This window comes from Aedes aegypti, chromosome 1 (genome assembly GCF_002204515.2).
Source record: "Aedes aegypti strain LVP_AGWG chromosome 1, AaegL5.0 Primary Assembly, whole genome shotgun sequence".
NCBI classification, from domain to species: Eukaryota; Metazoa; Arthropoda; class Insecta; order Diptera; family Culicidae; genus Aedes; species Aedes aegypti.
Window position 1 is genome coordinate 80,273,408 of NC_035107.1, and position 13,193 is coordinate 80,286,600.

The following is a 13,193-nucleotide window of genomic DNA, read 5'->3' on the forward strand; positions in this document are numbered from 1 at the left end:
GTGGCGCAACCAAGGGGGGGTTTTGGGGGTCAACCCCCCCCCCCCCCAAAGCAGATTTTTTTTTAAAGAATTATCAAATATATTGTTGAAATTTAACACTAAAATGCACAACAACTGGAGAGTAAGTTGTATTAACAATAATGTTATTCTAAGTTGTGGCTTTCTAATTTGAAAACCATAAAAGAGTAAAAGAAAAACCTTACTTTTATCGATTTTTCAGGGTTTTTTTTTTAAGTTTGTCAAACAAACATGCTGATACGTGTGCATATCGAGACCGTTTGATAAGCTGATTGATTCAAAATTCGATGTTATGAAAAATTTTCAAGCTGCCTCAACATTAGGCCGAATTTTATCACCTCCAGAGAGTAAGCGGAAGCAATTCCATAGTTTTTAATGATCACAAATAAAAATGTCAGGAAAGATAAAGGGAGATCGTAGTTCCGATGCTATGCTGTAAAACCACAAATTTTCGTTTACAATCTAGAATGTTTTAATATCTTTTTTTTTAATGCTGACTAATAATTGAACTGATTCGTCTGATAAACATATGTAAGGAACATAACAGACTAATAGTGATTGAACGCTATCACGCCAATTATGTGCGTGCATCCAAATGTAGCCTGGATAAACTTTCGAGCAAACTTCGAAAAATGTAGATTTAAACGTATTAGAATATTGCGAACGAAATTTTAATTGGAATCCGAACGTATTTCGAAAAACTTCTGTAAAATTCCACCAAGCACAACAGATTTGGTTTGAGTAGCGTTGTAAATTTATACAAAAATGTATGCCAACACACCAAATTACTATTTTTTTGCTGAAATTTGTCGATCTGACATTTTCAGAGAACAGATTTCCTGATCTTTAGATCAGAACGCTAAGTAATCAGCAGGTTTCTACTGCAACTCAGCAATTTGATTTTTTGAACATATTTCACCAAAAAAAATTTGATGTGCAGGGTGGACGAGAAAAGCTCAATTTTGTATATGTTGTTATGGTTTTTCTTTAATGTTAATCTAGCATTTTTTAGTTTTTCTGTTAGAGTTTTTTTTTACATCCGTGTTGCTTTCCAAAAAACACATTATCTTCAGGTTCACAAAACCCCCCCTAGAGCCAAATCCTGGTTGCGCTACTGGTTCGTTTAATTAGTGGCATAAGACTGCCGAGCCAATACCATAGCTAATTGATCATTCCATGTTTCTAATTATGTTTCAGAAATTGTATCTAAAACACCTATTGAATTTCAGCACTTCACTTCACTTCGCCTATTGTTTATTTCTATCGACGCTAGCGGGAATCGAACCCACGCTTTGTGATATTCACAATACGCCTCAGCGACTGACGGTACTAATTGCACGACCATGAAACCCACCCAAAGAAAAACTATGAAAAAACCTAAATATCACGAACAAGCTCCGATTAATTTTAATACCAAGCTTATCTTGTCACAGATAGGCCTTTTTTACAGACTTCCTCAGTGGTAAGTGCTTGGTTTTCAATCACTCGGAACTGAAAAAGTCTGTAAGCCGCATATAGGTCTATATGTCACTGGAAAAGTAAAATATTGAAATAAAACGGTTTCGGCATGTCTTACTAGTGATTTTTAAGTACCGTAATCCGGGGTAACATTGATCATTTTTTTTAGTTTTTCTTAAATTTTTCATTTCACAATACAAATATTACAAGTTTCATATTTTTAAAACAAGTACTGGCACCCACCTCTCCTAACTATGTACTTTATTTTGTTTTTCGAAAGATTTAAACATGTTTTAAGTGATTTTTTGATTCAGCTGATATGGGGTAACATTGATCACCCAAGTAGACAACGTTCACTTATATTGGAAATGTCGTTACTCACTAAAATCAGGGCCCCTGAAGCCGAATATGAAGACCAAACTCTTGCAAGTCATTTACTTTTTGAGTTATTTCAAAATCAAAAACACCTTGAACCGCGGAATACGCCTAAAAGTAGGCAATTTCCTCAGGAAATTCTACATTCGTAATAGTAATTAGTTAATGTTGCCTAATTGAATAAACTTATGGAAGATTTGACAATGGAATCGTTTTCGGCGATGCCATTTTTAGTAACACCCGCATTTTCCTTGATCACAACGTCTGCAGAACTCATGTGAGACACGAATTTTCGGTAGTGTCAGAGAAAATGATAGAAATCATTGTTTCAAAAAGTTAACAAATTTGCGCATGAACTAAACGCAATTTTGGCAAAAACCTTTATTATCATTAGCTTATGAATATACGAAAGAGAGGCACCATTCATGGTTCGAAAATGTTTCATCAATAAATCTTTATTTGAACGTTTAACAAGATGAGTCATCCCGATCAATGTTACCCCGCTGATCAATGTTACCCCCGGATTACGGTATTTCATTTTTTTTTGTTTATTTACAAGATGATTTACAAAGTGATGTGAAGTGCTAAAATTCAACCTGTTATATTGTTCTAAAAATAACTGTATCCTGTTTCCATGTGAAATTTGTGAAAAAAGTGTAAATTAGTATAAAAACGAATAACGTTACGAATGACTCTTTTTAATGTATTCGAATCCTCTGAGCAAAATTCCAATAGAGAAACTAAAAAGTAGGTTGAAGTACCTTGTACCTTTTAATTCCGCCCTAAATGCAACTAGTAGATACGAGTAACTGACACTGAAGAAGCCTGCAAGTGGTAGTCGAAATACGCGTATCTGTCAAAGATAAGCATTTAGGGTGGAATTGAAAGGAACAAGGTACTCCAATCTACTTTTTAGTTTTTCTTTATGAAGGCCTTTTTTTCGTGAGGAAACTGAACAATAGAAATAAATTGCCCTCACCTAGTCACGATTATGAGTCACTCTGTGCTCAGATCTAATGTGGACAATCAAAATAGCAGGAATAGTGCTGGAAAACAATAGTGCAGAACAGTATTTGAAATACGATATGTCTTACCTCACGCTCACGAGGTAAAGGCTTAAAGTTTTGGGTTCGATTTCGTCGTATAAGGGTATGCACGTAAATAAATCCATTAAAATGGTAATCATATTCTTGTCTAGTGCAGTTTAGAATATAACTTCTCACAATAGAAATCACATGTTGATTGCTTTAAGCACAAATGTGAATGTGTTCATACCTGCTCGACAAAAATAGTTTCATTAGCATGGATTGATAAACAAGCATTTTAAAATGCAAACTACCTATCAATTCAGGTTGTCGATTGGAATGAAAATGGTGAATAATCATCAATGAAACGATGAAGCAATTCAGCATACTTATAATGGGGACACTACCAAATGTCCATATGCAATAAGGAAGACAAAACTACGTTGTTGACCAATTATTGAACCAACCAGTCGTGCTGAAAATATTGTTGGATGAATATAGTTTTTAGAAAATGAGAAACTAATTTCATGACAAAATTAGAGAACAAATTACTTATGGTGGCAAACTTACCCTAAATATCGCTTCATCTTCAAAATAGTACAACGAAATAGTTGCACGGAACAAACAAACCCTGCAAACCAGAGAACCAGAACTTAAAAGTTCATCGATCAAAGGACATATATACAAACGTTAACTCTACTACCAAGCCACAGACACAACTAACACTCAATCGTATCGATGTAGATTACAATGATGACATATGTTCAGGACGGCATCCATTCGTCCGAATTATTAGTTGCGAGGCGAGTGACCAGCCGTCCAACGAAAGAAACAGTATAATTCGAGACAGCACAGTAATCACATACGCTAATTGGAAAAGTATACGAACTCGAAGTAAACAGTTAATTGTTAGTTTGTCCTGCCCAACAGAAGTTAGTATACAAAAAAGTACTGAAAGTGTAAGACAAACAATCAAGCAAATATTTACACTAACCTACTTACGCTGTCATGCAAAATTAACCTAAAATTAGTTAATTAAACCTACCAAATATGAACTTAAATCTAATCAATTAAAATTGAATTCAAGCTAAATGCGAACTCAACAATAAAATCCGAGTTTTGCTCAACGGATCACCTGTGCCAATAAAATCTTTTACATTTTCATCTGCGAAAGCAGTAATCAATTTAGATCATCGCAATCTTCGCCATGCGGTGGGGGATTTTTTTTTATTTCCGTACGGGTTTGGGCCGAAAGATCTCAAATTTTCATGAAACTTTTTCCACAGGCAGGGCTCATCAATATATGAATAAAAAAAAATGAGAAAAATTCAGGGTCGCCTATTTTCCCGGAAAACTTAGTTGGAAATTTTTTGTTTTCCCCTGACACTACTTACTTTGAAAAATCATAACTCAAGAACGAAGCATCATAGAAAGAAAGTTTTTTTTTTTTATGAAAATGAAAGCAAATTTTCTCAGGAATAAAAAAAATATTAACTGGAAAAATGGCTAGAGATGCTAGTATTAGAAAGTCAACAGAAATTAATAACGCCCAACAATTTTTCGACTGGGCTGTGTCGCAAAAGGTGAAAGACCAATTTAAAAAATATTGGGAATTTATCTATGCAACTGAAAATGACTATTCAGAGGCTGAAAAATTTTCTAACCTTGTTCCAATTCCTGGAACAAAAAAATATCATTCATTTATACCAAAAGACGAACGAAGCATTTTTGCTAGTGAATTCTCAGATGCACATGAAAACCAAGAAAATACAGCATGCTTTGTTCTTAATAATACAAAGAAACGAAAATCTTCTGGTGTTAGCAACCAAATACAATCTTCCCGGTTGAAAAAATAGATAGTATTAAGATGAAAATGTAAGTTATATACTGAATAATTGAAAAAATGAAATTAAAAAAAATAATAATAATCTTATGTGTTCCATAGAAAAGAAGGAAACCCTTTTCAGTGTAATGAAAAATTGAGGCAGAAACAGTTTTTTTTTTCAGTTTTTCTTAACGGTGTAATTTTTCATGAAAAATATCATCCATTCCGACTTATACTTCATTGAAACCAATCCCATATCTTTTTTTCAGATGTTTTAGAAAATTTGCGCTTTGATGAAAAGTCTTTGTTTTTCCGATGCTTCGATTGAAATATGGGGTTTCAAAGAAAATGCTTATATGGTCATTTTCCACAAAATTGGCCATAACTCAAAAACGAAAAAAAAAATACATTTCAAAAATTTCAGCGATTTAAGCTTATGAAATAATCTTCTCAAAAATTTTGTTTTGATAATTTTCCACGAGTTGGAGCATAGTTTTTCCGGCTTTTCTTTACGAATTTTCTCAACGGTGGAAAATTTTGTGGAAAACTTTTTCCAGTTAATAGTTTTTTTTTTATTCCTGAGAAAATTTGCTTTCATTTTTATAAAAAAAAACTTTGTATCTACGATGCTTCGTTCTTGAGTTATGATTTTTCAATACTTACGTCAGAGGATACACAGTCAATACGTCAGAGGAAAACAAAAAAAATTCCAACTGAGTTTTCCGGGAAAATAAGCGACCCTGAATTTTTCTCAATTTTTTTTATTCATATATTGATGAGCCCTGCCTGTGGAAAAAGTTTCATGAAAATCTGACACCCTTCGGCCCACTTTGTAAGGAAATAAATAAAAATCCCCAGTGTTCGGCATTGGAATCAATATGTTGATCCATACTTTTACGTAAAAACAATATTTTACCAGTTCTAATAAACATTATTACCGACACACCCAACACGCAACAGTAAGACTTTGCAAGGAAATTAAAATTTTCATTGATATCAACTTTTGTATGCCTATACTCTTATAATTGTAATTCACTGTTGGCCCAAAGTGTTCGGACTATGAAATAATTACAGAATTGTTCGTAAAAGGCAGGCAGAGTTCATAGAAAATCCATGGTTCGTAAAGAGATCGGCCCAGATAGCCGTAGCGGTAAACGCGCAGCTATTCAGCATGACCATGCTGAGGGTCGTGAGTTCGAATCCCACCGGTCGAGGATTTTTTCGGGTAGGAAATGTTCTCGACTTCCCAGGGCATAAAAGTATAATCGTACCTGCCACACGATATACGCATGCAAAAATGGTCATTGACATAGTAAGCTCTCAGTTAATAACTGTGGAAGTGCTCATAAGAACACTAAGCTGAGAAGCAGGCTCTGTCCCAGTGGGCACTGTCGGGGTGTATGTGGGGCCTACCAACCAAACGCTTCCGATTCCAGGTAGAATTCCAATCGCCCTTCCTGCGATCTAACCGGCTCTTCCTTTCTCAAGAATAAATATAACTTCACACGCGACGTACAGCAATTACACCATTTATTTGGACGGAAACTACACTCTACAGTTCACTTTTATTGTAACTTAAACTCTAACATTGAAACTTACGACTAACAGTTTAAAACTTAGACTCTAACATCGAGTTTATGTGACCGCGCGATCGGACTATATGGAGCTAACTGAACTGCCTCTGCATCTCTCATCAACCAACTAACCCATTTGTTCGATCTCTCTTCGACCTAACTCCGACACCCGAACTATCTACCTGATGTCATCGATTCGAAACGGTTCAGGTACCGAAGTAGTGATCTCCCAGTTTTCTCCCAATTCGTAGGTTCGAAGATCTCACCAAGCAGAGCCAGTTCCATAGGTGTAGCTAGGGGTCTTATTCCTCGTAAACATGCTCGCCCATCCTGAAAGCACGGTGATTTCTGAAAATATAAGAATCCTCTTCGACCAGAATCGCTGCGAGCTACGTGTGGAGTTCATGGTTGGACTACAACATCTTGATTTGGTAACGGGAGCAGGCAAATCCTTTCAACAGAACGTTTCAAATATCAATTGCTAGTCTTAAGAGTGACTACCCTAACGACCCCATCATCACCAGGGTGAAGCTGATGAATCCTAGCCATCTTCCAACGTAATGGGGGTTGGTTATCATCTTGGATAATGACTAGTTTCCCAGTCTCGATCTCTACAGGTGGTTTCCACCTTTTCATCCTGCCTTGCAATTGTGCTAAATACTCCCTCTTCCATCTTATCCAGAAATGTTGAAATTTTTGTTGGACAGCGTGCCATTGTTTAAGTCGGTTAAAGGGGATTTCAATGTAGTCATACTCGGGAAGGCCTTGTAGTGATGACCCAACGAGGAAATGGGCTGGCGTTAAAGGAGTTAAATCTTCAGGATCTTCGGTTAACTGTGTTAAAGGCCGTGAATTCAAGCAACTCTCTATTTGAACAATGAGAGTATTCATATCCTCGAAGGTCAAAACATTTTCGCCAAGCACCTTGAGCAGATGTTTTTTTCGCAGAACGTACTGCGGCTTCCCAGAGGCCGCCAAAATGTGGCCCACTGGGGGGACTAAAATGCCACTGTATACCCTCTGCGTTACATTCCTTGGATATCTTCTCGTGGCAGTCTCGATTTTTCAGCGAAGCCATCAATTCGGTCAGCTGATTTCTCGCTCCAACGAAATTGGTTCCGTTATCGGAGAAAATGTCGCTTGGTTTCCCTCTGCGTGAAATAAAGCGTCTCAAGGCCTGGAGAAACCTCTCCGTGGACAAATCTGTCACCAATTCCATATGGATGGCCTTGGTGCAAAAACATACAAAAAGAGCCACGTATGCCTTTACAGCGGTTCGCCTTGGACCAAGTCTTACATAGACAGGACCAAAATAGTCCACTCCAACCCGAGAAAATGGTCTCGATACAGTCACCCTTGACGATGGTAAATCTCCCATAAATTGTTGGACAGTCGATGGTTGCGACCGATAGCATCTAAGGCATTTATGTACCAACTGACGAGCAAGACTTCTTCCACCTAAAGGCCAATAATGAAGCCTTACTGTTGCTAACAACAACTGTGGCCCAGCGTGCAAAAGTCTCTCATGGAACGACTGGAGTAGTTTCCGAGTAAACACATGACGGGCCGGAAGAATTGGTGGGTGCTTCTTATTTTCAGGCTCTTGTGAATGGTTGAGTCTTCCTCCAATGCGCAGAAGTCCATCTTCTTTGGATATGTAGGGGTGGAACCATCTTAACGGCGATTTTGCAGATACAGACAACCCTTTCGACAACGCCTTCCATTCTTCTGGAAACGCTTCCACTTGAACACGACGAATGAGAACTTGTTCGGCCCTTTTCCTTTCGACGATAGTCAAAAACTCCTCGTTTTTCCTCTGATCTTTCGGTTGCTTGAGTAGTTCCATCATTCTTAACCAATAAGCGGTACGCCGAATCAAATCGTCGTACGAATCAAACTTAGCAATGTACCACTGGTTGAACTCATCACACGTTGACACGGTATTAGCTGTAGCACATCGACGTCGTTCTTCCTCTCCTTCTTCGTTGGTTCCCGCATCTCTTACCGGCCACTGTTCCTGGGAATGTTGAAGCCAGAAAGGTCCCGACCACCACAGAGCGTTATCGATGATATTGGAGGCGTTCAGCCCGCGGGAAATCAGGTCCGCAGGATTCTCGGTACCCTTCACATGTCCCCAATGACATCCATCTGATAGAGCTTGGATTTTGGACACCCTATTAGCCACAAATGTTGTTCATATCGCCGGAGTTGCGGCTATCCAGCGCAAAACACATGTTGAGTCGGTCCAAAAGAAAATCTTTCCTTTGAAACGAATTGCTTCACGCACCTTCTGACAGAGTTGAGTTCCAAGTAGCGCCCCACAAAGTTCTAACCTTGGTAGAGATTGGGTTTTTAAAGGTGCCACCTTGGAACGTGATGCCAACAGCCGTACAAGAATATTTCCTGACGAATCTTGACTCCGCAAATATATGCAAGCCCCATAAGCCTTCATTGAAGCGTCGGAAAAACAATGAACCTCTACAATGACTGCAGCTGGGACGATTACACACCGATGGACTTCGACCTCTTGCAACCGTGGTAGATGTTCATAGAATTTGCACCATTCTCGCCCACCTTCGGCGGTACCGGCTGATCCCAATCCAGTCTTTGACCATCTTCACCTTCTATCGTCCATAACCGCTGCATGAATATTTTTGCTTCTACGACCACAGCTCCAATGAGTTCAGTGGGATCGAAAAGTGTGGCGATCGTAGACAGTATTTTCCGTTTCGTCAACAATTCTGCTGGATTAAGTTGTGGAACTTGAAATTTGAATCCTAATTTGTCCGTTCCTGGCACCCACACCAGGCCAAGTGTAGTAACCGATGGATTCGACTCGAGAGTGATTTCTTCGGTGTTGGGAATAGCCAAATTTTCGACGGGGACGCCCTCTAACACCTTTGAACAATTGGACGCCCATTTTCGGAGATGAAAACCACCTGCTTCCATCATATCTTGTAGTTCGCAACGCAATCTTGTTGCATCCTCCACGTTATCCGCTCCAGTGATTACATTGTCCATGTAAGTGTCTTCTCTCACAGCGACTGCTGCCGATGGAAACCGACGACCTTCGTCGGTGGCAAGTTGCTGTAGAGTCCTCGTAGCCAGAAATGGAGCAGGTTTGGTTCCGTAGGTAACCGTATTTAGCTCATAGGTTCTGACGTCTTCCATGGGTGAAGAACGCCAAAGAAGTAGATGCCTATCTTCCGGACGTATCCAAATTTGGCGGAACATCTTCTCCACGTCTGCCACAACCATGATCTGCCGAGTTCGCCCACGAATGATGATCGCTCGTAAATCCTCCTGAATAACCGGACCAGCATAGAGCGCATCGTTGAGTGATATGCCATTGGACGTCCTACAGGATGCGTCAAACACGACCCGTACCTTGGTTGTCGTGGACGCCTCCTTCACTACAGGATGGTGTGGTAGGTAACACCGTTTGCTACCTTCGCTTGCTATTTCCTGAACCTCCTTCATATGTCGTAGCTGTAGGTATTCGTCCATGAATGCTACATATTGCTGACGTAAATTGGAATCCCTATCCAATCTTCGTTCCGTACTGTAGAAACGACGCAAGGCGATGTCCCTTGACTCGCCAAGTCACTGCAGTTTAACACCGTCCATGGGAAGACCAACGATGTATCTACCGTCTTCAGCTCTTTTGACTGATTCCTGATATTGTTCCTCGCAAAACGTCTCTTCAGGTGAAGATTTGATTTGATCTGCGACCTCTTCGCATTCCCAAAACCGTGTGAGTAAGTTTTCAAGACGATCCTTCACCGAAAGATTACAGTTGACCTGGGATATCGCCTTGGGCATTGCCATGGTGCCGCACACCACCCAACCAAACACCGAATCGATCAACGTGGGCATATTGTCTCCGAGAGATATTTTGCGATCGATATCGAACAAGCTAAAGAAGAGTTCAATACCTAGAACCATGTCTACTCCACTTGATTTGAAGAAACCTGGGTCCGCTAGCCGTACGCCTTCAGGAATGACCAATTCCCGAGTATCCACCGTAGTAGTAGGAAGGTTGACGGTTACCTTCGGTAAAACCAGAAAATTCACCGACCTAGCGAATGATGAAACCCTTGATCGAACCTTGATCTGGACCTGATGTTTCACCAGTGATGTAGTTTGACCGATTCCTTGTACCCTGACGTCAGTCTTTGATCGAACCACCTTGAGAAGCTGACAAAGCCTTTCCGAAACAAAGTTGCATTCGGATCCAGAGTCCAAAAGCGCACGCGCTCCATATTGGTTGCCTTCGTTGTCCTCGATAAGTATTAACGTTGTAGCCAAGAAAACTTGCGATGCTGCCCCTGCCGCATTGCATACAGATATCTCCGAAGTCGCCACGCTCGCTACCGTATTCGTTCCAGGACATGATGGCTCTCCGTTGTCTGGAGGACAATTTGAAGCACTATTTCCAACCGTAGAAACAGTGTCCGCATTTTGCTTGAAGCAAACGAGTGTATGATGTCGCCCCTTACATGCTCGACAGGAGTACTTCGACCGACAATCCTTCCCTTGGTGTCCAAATCTGAAGCAGTTTCGGCATAACGAGTGCTTCCGTAGCACACCCTCGCGATCCCTAACTGACAGCCCTTGGAATTCCGGACAGCTATACAAAAAATGGTTCTCCGAACAGCATACGCAACTGGTAGATGATTGTGACGCAGAATTGAAGCTAGCCTTCACCACGGCCCTCTGCCGTGATGCATTGGTTGATGAAACCTTGGAGTCCGATGATCGTGCCGGTATCGATGCCAATACTTGTATACGACGTTGCAAGAAATCAACTAAATCCTTGAACGTATCCTTGTCCTTTGTAGAAGACTGCTCTTCCCATGATCAACGAGTAATAGGGTCTAATCGACTAGACAGCATATTGACCAAAAGTAAATCCTTGTATTCCGCTACCTCAACAACCTGGTCAAGGGTCTGGACAATCCTCTCAAAACCTTCGACTAAAGTTTGCAGTTCCGAAACCGATTCCTTGGCAATATAGGGCATATTCAAAAGGGCTTGGATTTGTCGTTTCCTAAGTTGCTTGCTGTTATTGTAACGTTTAGTGATCAGGTTCCAAGCAACGTTGTAATTGGCTGCGGTAATTGCTAGAGGGTCGATTAATCCTTTGGGTTCACCCATCCAGCACCCCTTCAAATAATGTAGCTTCTCGACATCAGGTAAATCCGTACGAGAATGAATGAGCGAAATGAATAAATCTCGAAAACTAATCCATTCGTCTATATCTCCCTTGAAGGTTTGCAGTTTGATCTGCGGTAACCTAACGTGCTCCGATATGTTCAACGTAGAGCTGTCATGGACATTATTTGAATGATCCATTGCCGCTCGTTGAATCTGCTCTAATTTCTCCAAAAGGAATGCCTTAATGTTATAATACTGAGCGCTAAACTGCTGTCTTTCCTTAGCATACTTTTCCTCATCTGCTACATAATCCTCATGCGACATTATCTGAACCAAGGTATCGCTAAACATTTTCCACAACTCATCTACCTTGCTTAATCTAACCTGAATCTGAACTGCGCTAGTATCTTCTCTATATTTAGAGACGAAATGCTGAATATCATTGAACATCAGCAGGACCTCCTTGAGCTTGAGCTGCAATGCTCGTAGGCTCGGCGACTTCCCAGCTTCAAGCATGATGATTGTTGGTTCTCACACGTTCGGGGTAAATCGAAAAAAGATTCAGGTGTAGTAGCAAAATAAATGTCTAGCCTCGGCTAGACATATACTGAGTAAGACTGACCTGACGGAACAGTCACTTCGACCAAAAGGTTTCGAAATGCTGAGGAAAATCCAAGTCCAATTCCAAAATATATCCAAATCGCATTAGCAGTCCAACCGATCGATCAAGTGTCGCATCCACGGTGACGACTCGAACAGCAGTGATAAAAGAGTGCAAAATAAGCAATCTAGTATCCAAAATAAACCTAACTTCGGCAGGCCATATACTGTAGCACAAACCTTCACAAAAGCTACGGTGCGCTGTTGGCCTTCTCACGAAGTATAGTGCAGCAGTATGGTAGGTAAAATCGGTCCAAATTCAATTCAATCTCGATCAAGCAAACATGTGTAAGGGGAAGATTCATGTAGTATCAAAATGAATCGGCTTCGGCTGGCCATAACCTTACAGGAAAGTTGTCTGCAAAATAGCAGAATAGGTACCGAATCTCGATCCAGACGTAAACAAGTTCTTTGTTCACAGGGCTCATGCAGTGTGCAAACGGTCAACAACAATACCGGTCGAAGAGGATTATATAATTAAAATGTGTATATAGTCTGCAATGTCCAGGCTGGCTGAACACATACTATTGTTCACTAACCTGACAGACCATTTACGCTGGCCTCCTCTTCGATCGATGTGTTGTGCAGGCCTTCCGTATGGTGTTTCACTCGCCCGACACCAATAGCAAGCGATATCTCGATAGTCCGACGAAGCCGTTGCCGATGTAAATGATATGCCAGAGAGCGTCTCTCGGTGACCACGTTGTAATGATGACGTCGTACCAAACGCACGTGCTCGATGTCCCGAAGTAGTCGAATGTTGTTGTCTTCGATGACGAATGATGATTATGCAAGGGTATCCCCGATGACGTAATCCTTGTTGCTTCCAGTGGTTCTCAACGCATAGGAAAATCGAAGTGTGGTGTTAGTACTTGCACGAATTGCTCCGGCTCGATATATACATAGTACATTCATGCAGTTACCTTAGAAAAATGTTACTGCCAACAGGTCCAGCGCAAGTCCGAAGTCCAATGATGTCTTCAAAGCGGTCGAATGTGAACCTTCCAATCCGAAAGAGTGTGTTCCAGGGCATAGGGTTGTTTCCGATCCAATGAATATTCCAGGGGATATCCAGGTGCTCGTACGTCGTTGTCGTTGGAT